We start from the raw sequence: 17,241 nt of genomic DNA, 5'->3' as shown, positions 1-17,241 counted from the left end.
CAAAATCAGATTGAAAACAGTCCTGGAACACAAGCTCCAGGGAATAAAACACAAACATTCAATCACCAACAAACAAATGTTCACTCAAACCAAATCACAAAGGGTTAAACTTCCGACCAGCTGTACAGCTCTTTTCATTCTCTCTCTCTCTCTCTCTCTCTCTCTCGCACATTGACATATAAACTCAGATATTCACAAACCCAGTCTTCGTCCGATCTATACTTTGGTCAGAAGACAGCGGGACGAAGAATGGAGTCCTTAGTCCATACAAAGCAACAATATTTAATCATCTTTCTCCCTTGTACAAGTATTATTTTACCAATTTCCACAACATCCTGCCCAAAGGACTTTCCGGAGGAATGTTGTAAGGGACCCCGCCTCCATTTCCATTGCCTTTTCCTTACTTTGTTTCCCCGGAGGCTTTTTCCTTACCCACAGCGCAAGCCATAGTGAGTTCCTTCGTTAGTCCCTTATTAACTACTAAAACTCAATCCCGGCCACCAAGGCAATACTTAAAAGTCAGTTTTCTTACCTTGGTCTGTGCACAGAGTTGCCTGGCCCCTTTTGTCACCGTATTTTCTATCGAGCTCCTATCACTGTCTGATTCAGATGTTTTTTTTTAGATTACAGTGTGGAAACAGGCCCTTCGGCCCAACAAGTCCACACCGACCCGCCGAAGCGAAACCCACCCATACCCCTACATTTACCCCTTACCTAACACTACAGGCAATTTAGTATGGCCAATTTACCTGACCCTGCACATCTTTGGATGGTGGGAGGAAACCGGAGCACCCGGAGGAAACCCACGCAGACACGGGGAGAACGTGCAAACTCCACACAGTCAGTCGCCTGAGGCGGGAATTGAACCCGGGTCTCTGGCGCTGTGAGGCAGCAGTGCTAACCACTGTGCCACCGTGCCCTGTGTCTCTCTTATAGGATTCACATCAGTCACCCAAGGGAGCAGACCAAACCGGGACACGAGACCGCTCCTCAATGGGGAACGGGACGCGTCTTCCCAGTGTCCAAGGCCAGCCACTCCCCCCGGTGATGGAGGAAAATCCCGGACGAGCCCCCAATTGTGAGAAACAAAAGCTCACTCACTTTAATAATTTCAGTCCGAGACAAATATCTGAATCCGCCATTTATTTATACACCTATAGGTGGGTGCTTTGTCTCATTACCAGGTAAGGCAATGACAAAATGCACACTATATCCCAAAATTCCCTTACAATTTATACAGTTTCTTTTCCCATATGTTTTCCTTATTCCATTGTTTGTTCCCTGCTTCGCTTACGTCACTCATTTCCTTAAGACTGATCCCACAACTTCTGTTTATCCTGTCTTGTCCGTGACAAACTCTTATCTCTGACTCCCATAAGGGTGTTTGACGTCAGTCTACCGTAGGTTATTGATTAGGCATATCTTTTCTTCTATCAGCATCTATTTCCATCCAGAGGCCACTTTGATCTCTTTGATTAGGGTTTGTTCCTGTGTCCCCGTGTAAGGGGGAAACAGGTGCTTTCCTGTTTGCCCATATATCCACCATTGTTCTGTATTCACGTCTCATGCTAACATATCCTTTCTTTTTGGCTGAATATGTACTTTCTCATTCCTGTTCTGTATCAGAATTTATACTTGCAGAAATAACATTAATTCATTTATATCCCACATTTCAAACCAACACCCTGATTGCTGGTGCGTCTCATGACCTTGCAAGAATGTTGCCAGGGTTGGAGGTTTTGAGCTACAGGGAGAGGCTGAATAGACTGGGGCTATTTTCCCTGGAGCATTGGAGGCTGAGGGGTGACTTTATAGAGGTTTACAAAATCATGAGTGACATAGATAAGGTGAATAGCCAAGATATTTTGCCTGGGGTATGTGAGTCCAAAACTAGAGGACATAGGTTTAAGGTGAGAGAGGAAGGATTTGGTAGGGATCTAAGGAGCAACTTTTTCATGCAGAGGGTGGTATGTGTATGGAATGAGCTGCCAGAGGAAGTGGTGGAGGTTGGTACAATTACAACATTTAAAAGGCATCTGAATGTGTATATGAATCGGAAGGGTTTAGAGGGATATGGGCCAATTCCTGGCAAATGGGACTAGATTAATTTTGGATATCTGATTGGCATGGATGGGTTGAACCAAAGGGTCTGTTTCCTTGCCGAATGACTCTCTGACTAAGTCTCTGGTATAAAGGACAAAGCTTCTGAGACAGAAGTGACAGTGCTCCCACTGACCAGGTTCCAGTTTGTACAGGGCTCTGCTCTCAACTGGATGGTTGGGAGTTGGAGCTGATTTTAAGCTGTATATTGGAGAGGAGTAAGCAACTTTTTTGATCAAAGCTTCCAGAAATGTGAAGGTGACACTTATAAGCAATTCAGAGCAATGATCTGCTCAGTTAGTTTGACTCCCGGGGCCTGCTGAGTACTAAAACTTAGCATTTAGGGATTGCTGAGAAATATCTTCATTGACTTGACATTAATTGTACTTTTCAGATTCCACAGTTTAATGAAGAGTGCGGAAGATTATAGCTTCTGGTTATTTCCTGATCTCATTGTTGCTGTCTACAAGGCTGTGAAGGACACACAGTGGAAGAAATACTTTTCAAAAGAATAGAAGCTGCTCCTGTCTTCAAAGGGTTGCCATCTCTTGAGTGGATATGAGACAGAACCACATGCATGCTTCAGGGCTAGAATGGAAAGAAGGAACTTGCATTTGTATCACAGAATCCCTATAGTATGGAAGTAGGCCATTCAGCCCATCGAGTCCATACTGCCCCTCCGAAGGGCATTCCACCCAGCCACCTATCTTATCCACCTATTTTCTGATGGCTAATCCACCTAGCCTGCATATCCCTGGACACTATGGGCAATTTAGCATGTCCAATTTATCCAGCCTTCAGATCTTTGGACTGTGGGAGGAAACCAGACCACCCGACAGAAACCCACACAGACTCAGTGAGAATGTGCAGACTCCACACAGACCTGCCTGAGGTGGGTCCCTGGCGCTGTGAGGCAGCAGTGCTAACCACTGAGCCATCATACCACCCCAAAAGTATAGCACCTTTTGTCACCTAAGGATATTCCAAAGCATTTTACTACCAGAGCTGAGGGCTTGAAACATGAATAAGGTTACATTTGTGCCACACAACTGCCAGGCAATGACTGTCTCCAACAAGAGAAAATGTAACAATCTCCCCTTGATGTTCAGTGGCTGTGTGATGTGTGCACACATTGCCTTTAAGAAAATCCACCCCTGTGTATGTACAGTGTTGTACTCTACCTACCAGTTAGTCATCTGTGAGCCTGCAAGCTGCACACACCGAGATCAATTCACAGAATCCCTACAGTGTGGAAACAGGCCACCTGGCCCAACAAGTCCAGACCGAATCTTCTAAGTGCATCACACTCCCTCATCCCATTACTTTACATTTTCCCTGACTACTGCACCTAACCCACACATCCCTGAACACCATGGGTAATTTAGCTTGGCCAATTCTCCCAACCTGCACATCTTTGCACCATAGCAGGAAACCAGAGCACCCGGAGGAAACCCACACTGTCACAGGGAGAATGTGCAAACTCCACACAGACAATCACCTGAGGCTGGTATTGAACCCAGGTCCCTGGTGCTGTGAGACAGCAGTGCTAACCACTGAGCCAACATGCTGAACATTATTGCTTGCTGTAATGTCTGCTTCATGACTTGTAACATGTTTTATTGTTTTAAATAAATCAACTCACAGTGTTAATGGATTGATTATGGGACCATTATCTTTAACATGTCCTGGTGAAAAGCAGGAGAAAACACTGCGCAGATGAAGCATATTGTACAAGCAGCTTAATCTGCAGGTAGAAAATATAAACTACATTCTCTGATCGTGTGAAAGTGTATGAGGCAACAAATGGACAAGGAACAAAAGTAGGCCACTCGGCCCTTTGAACCCGCTCCCTCATTCAATAAGATTATGGTTGATCTGATTTTAACCTCAACTCTACATTCTCTGATAATGTTTCATCCCTTCAGTCATCAAGAATCTATCTATGGTCATGGCTGATCATTGAGCACTGTACTGTAATCCCTCCCTAGCCCATATGGCTTGAATCTTTAGCCACAAGAGCTATCTCTACCTCCTTCTTAAAAACGTAATGTTTTGGCCTCAACCACTTTCTGTGACAGAGAATTCCACAGGCTCACCACTCTCTGGGTGAAACATTTTTCCTCATCTCTGTCCTATAGGATTTAACCCTTAACCTTAAACTATGAGCCTGGTTCTGGACTTCTCCAGCATTGGGAACATCCTTCCTCCATCTAATTTGTCTTGTCCTGTTCCAATTTTACAGCTTTCTCCAAGATTCCCTTCCTTCATTCTTCTAACCTCCAGTGAACACAATCCTCACCAACTCAACCTCTCCTTATACGTCAGGCCTGCCAACACAGAAATCAAATGGCATTCAGTAATTAATATTAATCAGCCCACTGGGGAAGAGAGACTTTGTAGGTCAGGGTTATAAGACAATCTTTGCCAGTTCTAAAATTCAGGTTTCTGTTGCAGTAATCTCAATGGAATCATTGGATACAATCTTACAACAGCAGAAAGATGGGCGGTGTGGAAGAAGGATGCAGACAGTGGTGAAGACAGTGGGTGTAGATGGTGGTGGAGACGGTAGTGTAGACATGAGCAAGACTTTGTATGGTGACCAGAAGAGTGGCTGTGTGGAATCACAAAGAGAGCAGCCAGTGAACCTGACACAGACAGGGACACTCCCTGGTGCTGAAGGTCATGCTGCTGCTGGCAAAGGTCGCATTTCATCTGGAACTGCACTCCCTCCCTCCACACTCCCCTCTTGTCCCCACATGCCTCACTACAACCTCTGGAGATGCCAGCCAGCACCTTGTGCCCTCGCTCAGTCTCCATTGACCTTGTCCCCATTAGCCTTGACCCTCCTTCCAAGCATCTACTTGGGCCTTCACTGAAACTTGAGCCATTTCCTCTGAGCTTAGATCATGTATTTGCCATCTTGTGACTGCCTCATCTAGTCACCATTAACCTGCACTGCCCTCTCAGCGTGGAGCGTAGATTGATTCAGCGCAGAAATGGCCCTTTGGCCCATTGAGCCTGCACAGACATAACTACCGCTAAAGGCACTCTAATCCCAATTTCCTGCACTTATCCCAAATCCTTGAATGTTATGATATTTAAAGGTTGTAAGGTTTCCAGCATCCACTACCTTCCCTGACAGAGGGTTGTGTGTTTATAGTTTATATCACATCAGGCTCACGTAACTTAACAAAAGCTCAACTCTTTGGGTCTTTTGTATGGGTGGCATGGTGGCTCAGTGGTTAGCACTGCTGTCTCACAGCATCAGGCACCAGGTTCAATTCCAACCCCAGGTGACCGTTGTGTGGAGTTTGCACATTCTCTCTGTGTTGGTGTGGGTTTCCTCGGTGTGCTCCAGTTTCCTCCCACAATCCAAAGATGTGCAGGTTAGGCTGAATTGGCCATGTTACAATTGCCATAGTGTTCAGGAATGTGTCGGCTAGGTGCCTTAGTTTGGGGAATGGGTTGAGGTGAGTCTCTCTTCGAAGGGTCGTTGTGGACTTGTTGGGCCAAATGGCCTGTTTCCACACTGTTGGGATTCTGTGACAGTCCATTCCAGATTCCCACCACCCGCTGAGTGAAAACATTATTTTCCAAATTTCATTTGTGATGTTTGTAGTGAAATCCTCCAAACCATTCATTTTGTCTGGTGTTGTTTACCTCTTGAGCTGCTGGTTCAATAAATGTTTTATTCCTTTTGATAAAATATGAATTCCCGGACAGGGGCTGTTAACCTTGTCCAATCAGGGAGCCCTGGCTGACAGATTAAAAAGGGGAGTGTCAGAAGTACTGATACTCTGGTACCTGACTCTGAATAACAACCTGCCAACCAACCCCCTCCTTCTGTCACCCTCAATCTCCCCATGCTTACTCTTGATGCCCCTTCAATCCAGCTTGTGCTGCCTTTGGGAGAGGTTGGCCTTTCGTCCATCACCCAGGAACGTGGTCATCATCCCAGAGAAACATAGTCTCACTCATTACAGACAGAAACAACTGATGGTGTGATTAACCTGAGGGTCACTACAGCTGAGGCAGGGGGAGAGAAGGTGGCACCTTCATGGTGGTAGCGCCCTTCATTAATCCACTTCAACCCTCTTGGAATTCAAGAATTCTACCTCTCTTGTTCAGACAACTCCCCTACTTGTAACGTAATATTGATGCATCTAGTTTAGGGCTAATTGACCATTGAAATACGACTATGGCTAGTCAGCATTGGCTGGGCATGCAGCCACTATTTCAATGACCCCAGCTCCAGAATATCCCCTTGTAATCTGGCAACACATTAGGGAACACAGTGTGCACTGCCTCTGAAATCCCTCCCTTACTGAGAATACACTCTCAGCATTCACCTTTCTCAGCTACCATCTCAATTTACTATAAATTCTGTGTCCAACGATTCAGCCCCACTAGCTACCTGATGAAGGAGCAGCGCTCCGAAAGCTTGTACTTCCAAAGAAGCCTGTTTGACTCTAACCTGGTGTTGTGTGAAGTTTAATAAAGACTGAATTGTTTTTCATCCAAGATTTCGGAAGATTAAAGCCTCATCTTCAATCCCCATCACAAAGCCCATTCTCTGTCCATCACTCAGAGACAAATGCCTTAGCAACACCTTCAGGCAGCACAGAGTGACACACACACTCAGTGCGATACCTACAGGCAGTACAGAATAGCACACACACACTCAGAGCCACTTACAGGCAACACTGAGTAACATACACACTCAGAGAGACAGGCAGCACTGAGTAACATGCTCACACTCCATGCTGCCTGGAGGTGTCTCTCTGAATAATACACCCACACACAGAGTGACATCTACAGGCAGCATTATGTAGTACACTCGCATTCAGAGAGACACAGCCTGCAGTGTCAGCGATTGGCCTAAGATCATTTCAGGTACTATCCAGCATGCAGCAGAGAGTGGACAGTGCAATCCCAGCAACTGGGCCTGGACCAACAGAGTGAAGGGGAATGCCTTAGATTATAATCATTGAGTCCCAACAGATTTCAGTTTCTGTTCTGTTTGGAATCTTGTAACCTCCACAGAATCCAGATGGAAGAGATCATTTGAAAGTGATTGATGATTAGCTGGCAGTCGAAACACAACAGATATCTTATTGATTGACAGGCCAAGCAGCCAATTGTGACAACGTCATGCTGAAATGCAGCCAATCAGCTGAACGGAGCGGTCCATTCCCAAAGCACAAAGAGACAGAGACTGAATCTTCTTCATCTTTATTCCCTTCTCCAGTCTGACATTGACAGAAAACAGACTGCAATTAACAGCCCAGACAGAGGAAGCTGCTCAAATTCACAGCCATAATGGCGCTTGAGGAAAACACTTGTGGAGATTTTCTCAATAACATGAGAATCTTGTCCCTTTAAACAGTGATAATAACCTTAAATTGGAGCTGGTGGCTGAGCAGGAAGGAGATCTGGTTGACTGAAGCAGAAACGTCTGAGCTTCACATTGTTTTGTACAGCTGACAATCTTTAACAACTTGTAGAGATTTTACTTGTCATCACAAATCACCCCTGTTCCCATCAAACACTCACAGGACAAGGACAGCATGAGGTTTGACACACTGTAAAGCTCTCTCTACACTGTCCCAATGACCTGCCTGAACTCCTGAACCTCAGTAATGTCTCTGAGGAGTTCTGAGAACGAAAAGAATTGAAATTTAATGCTCACAATGATCTTTGTCCTGCCAGCGCAACCCTGTTCTATTTAACGTTGTGTCTCGTCTGTGGACTGTCTCAAACATTCTACACACATTCTGATCTCCTGATGCTCTTGCTGAGGGGAGAGAGGAGGGTCACGTGGGTGAGGGCACAGGAGAAACGAGCGTTGGACTCCCAGACAGACCCAGAGAGAGTCAGCAGACTGCTGACACTGTAGGTGCTGTCTGAAGCTCGCAGGTAGTTGCTGGTCTGAACCCCGTCCGAAATGACTGCACCGTCCTTCTTCCACTGCACCTCCAGCTCATCGGGATAGAAGTGATTGGCAAGGCACACCAGGGTGGCAGTGCCCTTGGCATTGACCTGCTCTGGGGAGGGGGGCAGCAGGGTCAGCTTGGGCTGAGAGTTCTCACGGCCTGAAAGACAAGAGAAACAATTTTAATCCCTGCCAGTTTCAACTTTCAAAATATTCACTGGGAAAACGTTTGAACATTTGTAGCCAATACCTAACAAACCCGACGAAAGAACAGTAATTGTTTAAATTGCTTCTTGGGATGTGGGTGTCACTGGCAGGGCCAGCATTTATTGTCCATCCCTAATTGCCCCTGAGAAGGTGATGGTGAAAGAGAAGGGACAGTTTTGGACCATAATTTAGGAAATGAATGTGGGCAGCTGGAAGGGCGATCAATGGGGGAGCATTTCAGTGACAGTGATCAGAACTCAGTGAGATTGAGAGGAGGGATAGAAATGGAGAACAATGGAGAAAGTGTAAAAGTTTTCATTTGGGAGTGAAATATTTTACTAAACTGTGCGGTGCTTTGGTAAAAGTGAACTGGAATCAGCGGCATCATTGGAAATCAGTGTCAGGGCATAGGATCCCTCAAAGGAGGAGACAGAGATCGTTCAGAAGCTGTTCCCACAAAGAGTAAGGGTGGGGACTCCCAAATCTAGACTCTCAGCCTGGGATGTCAAAAGGCAGCCAGAGTAGGGCAGACCAAACAGGGAAGGTGATGTTGGTTATCTGGAGTTCAAACCTGCAGAAAGCTGAGAGGAGGATAGAAAATGCAGGAGTGACATTGAACAGGACTTGAGGAAAGCAAAGAGCTGACAGGATGAAATCAAATAATAGAATTTACAGTACAGAAGGAGGCTATTCAACCCATCATGTCTGTGCTGGCTCTGGAAATAGCTATCCAGCTAGTCACACTTGCCAGTCCGATCTCTGTTGCTCTCTAACTTCATTCATTTGCAATATGCACGTTGAAACCTCCAACAGAATCCACCTCCACCATCCTGTCAGGCAGCATGTTCCAAATCCTAACAACTCCCTCATCTCACTCCAAGCTGTCTTGTTGACCATCTTGAAATTGTTGCCTCTAGTTACAGACATACCAACTCATGGAAACAAAATATCCTCCTTAACCCTGTCAAAAATTGTTCAAAACAGTGAACAACTCTATAAGATCACCTCTTAATCTTCTCTGCTCAGAGGGGAATAAGCCCAATCTCTCTAAACTTTCCTTGTATCTAAAATCACTCATTCCTGGTATCATTTCGATAAAACTCCTTTGACCTGTCTCCAGGGTTTTAATATGGCTCTTTAAATAAGGTGTTCATAACTGAACACAATCTTCCAAATCTGGTCTGATCAGTGATCTGTAGAGGTGTAGCATTGCTTCCTTGCTTTTTTACTCTGTGCTGTATTTTAAAACCCAAGGATTCTGTAAGTTTATAACTAAAAATATAATAAGGGGTTAGAAGATGAAATGTGAAGGTTTGCCAGCCAGTAATATAAAAGAAGATTGCAAGACTGTTTTTTTTTGTCGAAATATAAAAGCTAAGAGGAAGGCAAGACTGGATGTTGGACTGCTGGAAAATGAGGCTGGAGAAGTACTAATGGGGAACAAGGAAATGGCAGAGGATCTGAATAGTGACTTTACATTAGTCTTCACAGTAGAAGACACCAGTAGTATACTAGAACTTAAAGAGATTCAGGGGCAGAGATGAGAGTAATGGTGATCACTGAGGAGAAGTTGCTGGAGAAGCTGAAAGTTCTAAGATGGATAAATCAGCTGGACTGGATAGACTACACCCCAGAGTTTGAAGGAGATAGCTGAGCAGATTGTGGAAGCATTGGTGGTGATCTTTCAGGAATCACTGGAGTCAGGGAGAGTTCAAGACGACTGTAAAATGGCTAATGTAACGCCCCTGTTTCAGAAAGGAGGGAGGCAGAAGATGGGAAATTATAGGCTGGTCAGTCTGACCTCAGTCTTTAGTCAGATTGTAGACTTCAGTTTAAGGATGAGATTGCAGGGGAGTTGGAAGTGCATGGTCAAGTCGGGCTGTGTCAGCATGGCTTCATCAAGGGGTGGCCTGACAAATCTGTTCGAATTCTTGGAGGAAGGAATGAAGAAGTTAGATAAAGGAGAGCCAGTGGACGTGATCTATTTGGATTTACAGACAGCCTTTGACAATGTGCCATACAGGAGGCTACTAAAGAAGAGAAAAGCCCGTGGTGTTAGGGACAAGGTCCTGGCATGGATAAAAGGTTGGCTGCCTGGCAGAAGGCAGAGAGTGGGATAAAAGGATCTTTTTCAGGATGGCAACCGGTGACTAGTGTGGTCCTGCAAAGGTCCATGCTGAGACTACAGCTATTCACCAAAAATGAATGATTCATTAATGATCTGGATGAAGGATCTAAAGACATTGTTGCTCAATCTGCAGGTAACCCAAAGATAAGTGGAGGGACAGGTCGTGTTGAGGAAGTGGAGAAGCTGAAGAAGGAGTTGATCAGGCTCAGAGAGTGGACAAAGGAGTGGCAGATGGAATACAGTGTGGGAAAGTGTGAGCTTATGCACTTTAGTAAGAAGAGTAAAGGCATAGACTGTTTTTTAAATGAGGAAAGGATTCACAAATCTGAATCACAAAGGTACTGAGGAGTCATAATCAGGTTTTTCTTAACATTACCATGTAGGTTCAGTTGGCAGTTAGGAGCACAAATGCAATGTCAGCATTCATTTCCAGAAGGCTAGAACATGCGGCACGGTGGCTCAGTGGTTAGCACTGCTGCCTCACAACGCCGGGAACCCGGGTTCAATTCCTGTCTCAGGCAACTGTCTGTGTGGAGTTTGCACATTCTCCTCGTGTCTGCGTGGGTTTCCTCCGGGTGCTCCGGTTTCCTCCCACAGTCCAAAGATGTGCAGGTTAGGTGAATTGGCCATGCTAAATTGCCCGTCGTGCTATGTGCGTTAGTCAGGGATAAATATCGGGGAAAGGGTCTGGGTTGGTTGCTCTTCAGAGGGTCAGTGTAGACTTATTGGGCTGAAGGGCCTGTTTCCATACTGTAGGGAATCTAATCACAAGAAAAGAGGTGTACCGCTGAAGCTGTATAAGGTCAGAACACAATTCATATATTGTGAGCAGTTTTTGGGCCCTATATATAAGGAAGAATGTGCAGGCATTGGAGGGTGTACAGAAGGGTTTTACAAGAATGATCTTGGTGATGAAGGGCTATCATATGAGGAACAATTGAGGACTCGATGGAGTTTAGAAGGATGAAGGGAATCTCATTAAAACTTAGAGAATACAGAGAGACCTGTCTCGAGTGGATGTGGAGAAGATGTTTCCAACAGGGGAAGAGACTGGGACCCGACGGCACAGCCTCAGAGTGAAGGGAAGACCCTTTTGAACTGAGATAAGGAGGAATTGCTTCCACCATAGGGTTGTGAATCTCACTGCTGCAGAAGGCTAGGGAGGCCATGTCATTGAGTGTACTTCAAACAGAGGTAGCTAGGATCTGAATGCTTCCCACCATGAGTGGAGGAAGTGTGGTCAGTGACAGCAGTTGGAGATCCAGGTTTCGGAGCTTGACCAGCAGCTGGTGTCAGTGTGGAGCGTCCGTGAGGCTGAGAGCTCCGTGGAGAAACGTTTCTAGATGTGGTCACTCTGCAGCTTCAGAGTATACAGGGAGAGAGGGAATGGGGGAGCAGCAGACAGTCCAAAAGGACCAGGCAGATAGTACAGGAATCCCCTGAGTGCATCCCACTCTCCAACCAGGATTCAGTTTGGAATCCTGATAAGAATGATGGTACATCTGGGGAGTGCAGCCAGAGATAAGTCCACAGCACCACGGAGATTTCAGCTGTTCAGGGGGACACAAAGAAGACTCTGAAGAGCGATAGTGAGAGGAGATTCGAGAGTGAGGGCAATCAATAGGTGTTTCTGCAGCTGCAGATGTGAATCCAGGATGGTGTGCTGTCTCCCTGGTGCCAGGGTCAAGGATGTCACTGAGCAGCTGCAGAGCACCCTGAGGGGAGAGGGGGAATAGGCAGCAGTGGTGGTCCACATCGGTCCCAATGACAGAGGGAGAAAAGGGATGTGGTCCTGCAGTCAGAATTTAAGGAGCTCGGGAGGGAATTAGCAGCAGGAACTATAATGTAGGAATCTCCGGATTACTCCCAGTGCCCCACACAAGTGAGAAGAGGAATGGGAGGGTAACACAGGTGAATGTGGGGCTTGAAAGAGGATCCAGGAGGGCGGGCTTCAGATTCTTGGGACATTGGGATTGGGTCTTGGGGAGATGGGACCTGGACAGACCAGACAGTGTTGGTCCTGAACAGAGCTGGCACTGAGCTCCTTTGGAATGATTTACTAGTGCTGTTGGAGAAAATTTAAACTAACTTGGCAGGACTGTGGGAGCCAGGGGGGAATATCAGAGAGGAACACCAAGGTCCACAGAATTCTCAGTGCAGTCAATAAGTCACCACCCAGTGGGAAGGATGTGGAGGAATACAAATGCAAGAAATTTACAGAGACCTGAGAGTGTGATAGAGTCGTTTTAATGTGGGGGAAAGGGGGGATTTAATTTCTGAATATAGATTGGGGTAGTAGCAGTGTAACAGGCAGAGAAGGGCCAGAGTTGTGAGAGTGTGTTCAGGTGAAGTTTCAAGTGGCATCGTGGACAGTAAAGAAGGCTGTGTAAGAGTACAATGGGATCTTGACCAACTGGGCCAGTGGGCTGAGGAATGGCAGATGGAGTTTAATTCAGATAAATGTGAGTGCTGTATTTTGGTAAGACACAGGAGATGGGTGAGATCCCAAACACATATTTCAGGTCAGTATTTATTGTGGAGAAGGGCATGAAAGCTCAGGATTTTCGAAAAATAGTGATGTCTTGAAAAGAGTCCAGAGAAAAATGAGGAGATGCTAAAGGTCATATAAAGGTCAATAAATCCCAAGGACCTGATCAGGTGTATCCCAGAACATTTTGGGAAATGAGGGAAAAGATTGTTGAGCCCCTGACTGAGATATTTTCATCATTAACAAGCATAGGTAAGGTGCTGGAGAACCAGAGAGGTTGGCTAATGTTATGCCATTATTGAAGAAAGGCTGTAAGGCAAAGCCAGGGAACTATAGACCAGTGAGCCTGATGTCAGTGCTGGGTAAGATGTTGGAGTGGATTCTGAGGGACAGGATTTATATCCATTTAGATAATCAGTGTGGTCTTGTGCATGGAAATTATGTCTCCCTAATTTGATTGAGGAGGTGACAAGGAAGATTGATGAAGGCAGAACAGTAGACATTGTCTATGTGGACTTCAATAAAGTGTTTGACAAAGTTCCACATGATAGACCGGTTTGTAAGGTTAGACCACATGGGATCCAGGGGGAGCTAGCCATTTGAGTAAAAAATTGGCTTGAAGATAGGAAACAGAGAGTGGTGGTAAAGTGTTGCTTTTCAGACTGGATAGAGAGATAGGTAGAACAATACAGCGCAGAACGGGGTCTTCGGCCCTCGATGTTGCACCGACCTATGAACCAATCTAAGCTCATCCTCTACGCTATCCCATCATCATCCATGTACTTATCCAAGGATTGTTTAAATCTCCCTAATGTGGGTGAGATAACTACATCAACAGGCAGGGCATTCCATGCCCTTACTACTGTCTGAGTAAAGAACCTGCCTCTGACATTTGTCTTAAATCTATCATCCCTCAATTTGTAGTTATGCCCCCTCGTACAAGCTGACATCATCATCTGAGGGAAAGGACTTCACTGTCTACCCTATCTAATCCTCTGATCATCTTGTATGTCTCTATCAAATCCCCTCTTAGCCTTCTTCTTTCCAATGAGAACAGACCCAAGTCTCTCAGCCTTTCCTCTTAAAACCTTCCCTCCAGACCAGGCAACGTCCTGGTAAATCTCCTCTGCACCTTTTCCAATGCTTCCACATCCTTTCTGTAATGAGGCGACCAGAACTGTACACAGTATTCCATGTGCGGCTGCACTAACATTATGGCTCTGGAACTCAATCCCTCTACCAATAAAACTTAACACACACTCTGCCTTCTTAATAGCACTATCAACCTGGGCAGCAACTTTCAGGGATCGATGTAAATGGACTTCAAGATTCCGCGATACATCCACACTACCAAGAATCTTTCCGTTGACCCAGTCCTCTGCCTTCCTGTTATTCTTCCTAAAATGAATTACCTCATATTTAGCTGCATTGAACTCCATTTGCCACCTCTCAGCCCAATTTTGCAGCTTATCCAAGACCCCCTGCAACATGCAACATTCTTCCACAATGTCCACCACTCCATCACCTTTAGTGTCATCTGCAAATTTACTAATCTATCCACCTGTGCCTGTGTCCAAGTCATTTATAAAAATGACAAACAGCAGTGGTCCCAAAACAGATCCTTGTGGCACACCACTCGTAACCGGACTCCAGACTAAATATTTTCCATCAACCATCACTCGCTGTCTTCTTTCAGAAAGCCAGTTTCTAATCCAAACTGCTAAATCACCCTCAATCCCAAGCCTCTGCATTTTCTCCAACAGCCTACCATGTGGAACCTTATCAAAGGCTTTACTGAAGTCCAGATACACCATGTCAACTGCTCTATCCTTGTTAACATGCTTGGTCACCTTCTCAAAAACCTCAATGAGGTTTATGACATGACCTGCACTTGACAAAATCATGTTGACTATCTGAAATCAAATTGTGCTTGCTAGATGGTTATAAATCCTATCTCTTATAATCCTTTCCAAATCTTTTCCTACAATAGATGTAAGGCTCTCTGGTCTATAATTACCTGGGTCATCTCTGCTGCCCTTCTTCAACAAGGACACAACATTCGTAATCCTCTAGTCCTCTGGTACTAAACATGTAGACAATGATGATTCAAAGATCAAAGCCAAAGGCTCCTCCATCTGCTCCATAACTTGCCAGAGAATCCTCGGATAAATCCCATGTGGCCCAAGGGACTTGTCGACTTTCACTCCATCTAGAATAGGTAACACCTCTTCCCTACTCACCTTGATCCTTTCTAGTCTAATATCTCGTATCTCATTCTTTTCCTCTACAATATTCTCCTTTCCCTGAGTGAAAACCAATGAGAAATATTCATTTAGCACCTCTCTGACCTCCACAGGGTACATACACAACTTCCCAATTCTGTCTTTGACTGGCCCTATTCCTACCCTAGTCAACCTTTTATTCATCACGTACCTATAGAAAGCTTAAGGGTCCTACCTGCTAAAGACTGCTCATGTCTTCTCTTTGCTCTGCTTAACTCTTTCTTTAAATCCTTCCTAATTAGCTAATCTGCTAATCTCTATCACTTCGTCTGAACCATCTTGTCTCATTGTCACAGAGCCTCTTTCCTTCTGCTTAACAAGAGATGCAATTTCTATAGTAAACCACAGTTCCTTTACCTTATCACTTCCTCCCTGCTTGACAGAGACATACCTATCAAGGACATGCAATATCTGTTCCTGAAGCCAGCTCCACACTTTGATTGGCCCCATCCCCTGCATTTTTCTCCCTCTTTCTATGTATCCTAAGTCTTGCCTAATCACATTATAATTGCCCTTGCCCCATCGATAACTCTTGCCCTATGGCATGTATCTATCCCTTTCCATCGATAAACTAAATGTAACTGAATTTTGGTCACTCTCTCCAAAGTGCTTACCTACAACTAAATCAAACACCTGACCTGGTTCATTACCAAACACCAGGTCCACTGTGGCCTCCTGTCTTGTCAGCCCTTCGACATACTGTGTCAGGAAACCCTCCTGCACACATTCGACAAAACCTGATCTATCCGACGTACTAGATCAGATTACTCAGTATGGAAACAGGCCCTCCAATTGTGATCTGCCCCTCTCTATTCCTTCCTCTTTTACTCTTCCTCCCTCTCTTTTGTCTCTACAGTCTCCCTCTCTCTCTCTCTCCAGCACTCTGTCTCAAATCCTACTCTTGTCTCTCTCTCTCACTCACAACCCAACCCTTCTATCCTGATTCCCTTTACTCTTTGTCTCACACTCTCTTTCTCTTTCTCTGGCTGTTTCTCTCTTTCTCTTTCTCCATCCCTCTCAGTAACACCTTATTTCTCTCTCTCTATCCCTCAACCTCACCATCTCTACCTCCCTCTACCTCTCACTCACTCGCTTCACACATCTCACACTGTCCCAGACACTCCTCATTCTCTATCTCTCACCCTTTCACGCATACCGTCTCCCTCTATCTCTCTCACTGACTCTCTTCTCTCTCTTTTCCACAGTCTGCCAGGTGGCAATATTTAAATGCAGGGCGAATCCCCCTCTGCTTTGCCTCATGAGTGCATGTTAACCATTGACCCCAGAGGCATGTCTTCTCCTGGAGTAAGGCCCCATTTCCCACACTGAGCAGGCTTTAGCCTCTCTCAGGAAGATGGACAGATTCTTGTCAAATGAAGGGCAGTTCTGTGCTGTTGGCCTATTCTCACTGGGGACTGGTTTGGACACAATCCTCATTCCATGAAGGCCCAGCAGAGAGAGGAGACCCTCAGGCCATCAGTGTGAGCTGGAGGGACAGGACAGGCTCTGACCCACTGACCCAGCCTGACAATCACAACATGTTCCAATCCTTTCCCCTGTCCTTCCCCTTCCATGATCAGTCTCCAGGTCAGGGTGTTCCACTGCGATGAGAGCTGGATAATCACATAGTTACAACAGAATGGAACTCAGCCCCATACCCACCATGGTGTCCATGACCCACTGGACTCTCCAAAAGGGACCAGTAAACATGGAACTCCTTCCACTGGATAGTCTGCTAATAAATATGGACCACCCTGCAATAGACATTATTAAACATGGGCATCCTTCCCACTGGACCCTCCAATAGAAGCCAGCAAACTGGGACTTCCTTCCCAATGGACAGTCCAATGGAGACCAGTAAACATGGACATCCATACCATTGGATCATCCAATTAATACCAGCAAACATGGGCCTCCTTTCCACTGGACTGTCCAGTAGAGACCAGTAAACACGAGCCTCCTTCCTACTGGATGTTCCAACAGATAACAGGAACCATGGGCCTCCTTCCCCCTGTACCTTCCAATAGAGACCACTAGATATGTGTCTCATTCCCGCGGGAAGCTCCAACTGAGATCAATAAACATGGGCCTTCTTCCCATTAGA

At 45.6% G+C, this 17,241-nt stretch overlaps 1 long non-coding RNA gene and 1 pseudogene across 1 annotated transcript in view; one reads left to right on the top strand and one right to left on the bottom strand.

Annotated features, from left to right (window-relative positions):
* Nucleotides 1-620, bottom strand: part of LOC148149278 (uncharacterized) — a 28,440-nt gene extending 27,820 nt beyond the window's left edge. The window contains exon 1 of the long non-coding RNA XR_015758085.1: nucleotides 533-620. This is a non-coding gene — a long non-coding RNA (uncharacterized LOC148149278). The remainder of the gene's footprint in view (nucleotides 1-532) is intronic.
* Nucleotides 1-17,241, top strand: part of LOC148149271 (centrosome-associated protein 350-like) — a 1,440,514-nt pseudogene that overhangs the window by 282,953 nt on the left and 1,140,320 nt on the right.

Source organism: Chiloscyllium plagiosum, unplaced genomic scaffold, assembly GCF_037043375.1.
Source record: "Chiloscyllium plagiosum isolate Xiang-an unplaced genomic scaffold, Cpla_swu_hap1 HiC_scaffold_9, whole genome shotgun sequence".
NCBI classification, from domain to species: domain Eukaryota; kingdom Metazoa; phylum Chordata; class Chondrichthyes; order Orectolobiformes; family Hemiscylliidae; genus Chiloscyllium; species Chiloscyllium plagiosum.
This window is presented reverse-complemented; position numbering and strand designations above follow the sequence as displayed.